The 2,428-nt window shown below is 34.6% G+C and overlaps 1 long non-coding RNA gene across 1 annotated transcript in view; it reads right to left on the bottom strand.

Moving 5' to 3' along the window:
- LOC107752464 (uncharacterized) overlaps positions 1-959 on the bottom strand; it is a 2,423-nt gene extending 1,464 nt beyond the window's left edge. The window contains exon 1 of the long non-coding RNA XR_001641360.1: positions 890-959. This is a non-coding gene — a long non-coding RNA (uncharacterized LOC107752464). The remainder of the gene's footprint in view (positions 1-889) is intronic.
- Positions 960-2,428: the final 1,469 nt, after the last annotated feature.

The raw sequence follows: 2,428 nt of genomic DNA, 5'->3' as shown, positions 1-2,428 counted from the left end.
CCCCCGGAAAAATCATACAAATTGCAATCAAAATTATTCAACCCCTTTGACCTGTAAGACATTCTGTTACTGTTTCAACCAAGGCATCAGTAAATACAATGTTTAATAATACACATTTGAATGACATAAAGTTGTTAAAAAATAAATGGGGAAAAAAAGCAAATTGGCTCTCAACATTCATGTACAAAAGTATTCAAAAAGAGAGTTTTGTACTCCTTATAACCTCCAGTAAATGTTGCTTACAAGCTTCTGTCACCTTTCTACTGGAATCTTGGCACATAGCTCATATGCAAACGTTTCCAGATCACTGATAATCTTTGATTTTCACATTGACTCTTTTTCTCCACTCAAGAATATTGTATGACTGAACCAAGCCTCACTATATTTGGAGATATACTCTATGGGATGGTTGTCCTGCAGGAAAGTCCAATGATCATTAAGCGTCAGTCTGTGCATGGAAGGCATCACAATCTTTGCCTGATAACAGCTACTTCAATGTATGCGTAACAGCTCAAGCTTAAGTTTTGTTATAGACTTTTCAAAGGCTTTTCAATTGTGTTTTAACACAATTTTGTGCCCTACCATAGAAATCAGTGACTTAAGAAACAGCACTGTTGAATAGAGGTTGAATAATTATGACATAGATGTATTACAAAAAAAATTAATAATTTAAACTCCAAAATTTTACATTTTGACATTATCACTTTTAATATGCCACTGAATGAACTGCGGGGGAACAAAAATCTGGATCTTCAGAAAAGATTACGTTCTCTGGTCTCTGGAGGGTTGAATAATTTCACATAACATAACTACAGTACATGACTAGAGTATGTTACATAAATTACGTAAATGGTTCACATTAAAAAATCAATCATATTTTATTACTTACCTCACAATATAGATTTCTGCTCACTTATGAAAATAAAAACATTTTAGCTCCAGGTAGGTTAACATTTCTATGCTTTCCAACTGTTTGTGAGTATTATTTTTCATTTCCCTTTCTTTTATAAAATGGAATGCAGCTCTGCCACATTATGCAACATGAAGCGTAAAGAACAACAGGTTCTTTTAAAGGAACAGCACACAATGAAAGCAACGCGTTCTCACTGACATTGATACTTGGTCAGGACCTTTGGGCGTCACTTTATAATTACCTCACTTTCTTTTTAACTCAAACCCTTTAGCATTCTTCTTCCTCCTCCTCCTCTTCTGCTTCTTCTTCTTTTTGACAGTCAGGGTCCTACTCCATTGCTTTCAATACACAGACACATGATGATGATGATGTGTGTGTGTGTAATTAAAAAAAAATACTACAACATGGCTTCCATCAATAATAATAATAATAATAATAATAACTCGATAACTATTAGAATATTTTCACTTCTCAATTATAAACTCAGTCGGTCCAATGGCAATAATGATGGTAGAGAATTGAAATAATTTGTCCACATAATAATAATAATAATAATAATAACTTGTATTAATATTTTATTGCTTGTCGTATTCTTCATTTGTAGCTAAGTCTCATTGGATAGAAGCGTCTGCTAAATTAATATGTATTTTAAAGGGGTCATATGATGTGATTTCAATTTTTCCTTCCTCTTTGGAGTGTTACAAGCTCTTGGTGCATAAAGAAGATCTGTAAAGTTGCAAAGACTAAAGTCTCAAATCCAAAGAGATATTTTTTATAAAAGTTAAAGGGGTCATATGATGCTGCTAAAAAGAACATTATTTTGTGTATTTGGTGTAATGAAATGTGTTTATGCGATTTAAGGTTCAAAAAACACATTATTTTCCATATAATGTACATTATTGTTTCTCCTCTATGCCCCGCCTTCTGAAATGCGTGGATTTTTACAAAACTCATCGGTCTGAAAAGTGAGGTGTGCTGTGATTGGCCAGCTATCCAGTATGTTGTGATTGGCTGAATACCTCAAGCGTGTGACGGAAATGTTACGTCCCTTACCATATTGTGATGCCCTGTCCGGCCGGAGCGATGATTCAAAAACATTAAAACCCATTATAAACGAGGCATTTGTTGCATCCAGTCAGGACATAATTACTGATTATAATGACTTATACTGTCTTTTTACGTGTTGCATTGCATTGCATCGCGCCGCGTAAACATAAAACCCTGTCTGCATTTGTGATCAGAGAAATGACAAACAACAAATGCTACTCTACACTGCTCAAAACTCATGTTTGAATCATCAGTGACAAATCATTTAAATGAAAACGTACTTACAGTATGCGAGTCAGCATTGTAGTCTACTCTCCCAGGATCAGGAAACAGTCCTCCATAAAATGTGCTGCACACATCTGAATATTTGGGTTGAACTGTTCTGGAACAGTGTTGTAAATACAACTTAACCACTGATTTCTAGTTGTGTCCTCTTTTGGAAGGCCAACAAAGTAGTTTCGCTTTCAC

Source organism: Sinocyclocheilus rhinocerous, unplaced genomic scaffold (genome assembly GCF_001515625.1).
Source record: "Sinocyclocheilus rhinocerous isolate Xijiao unplaced genomic scaffold, SAMN03320098_v1.1 scaffold921, whole genome shotgun sequence".
NCBI classification, from domain to species: Eukaryota; Metazoa; Chordata; class Actinopteri; order Cypriniformes; family Cyprinidae; genus Sinocyclocheilus; species Sinocyclocheilus rhinocerous.
Note: the sequence above shows the minus strand (reverse complement) of the source record. Positions and strands in the feature narration are given on the sequence as shown.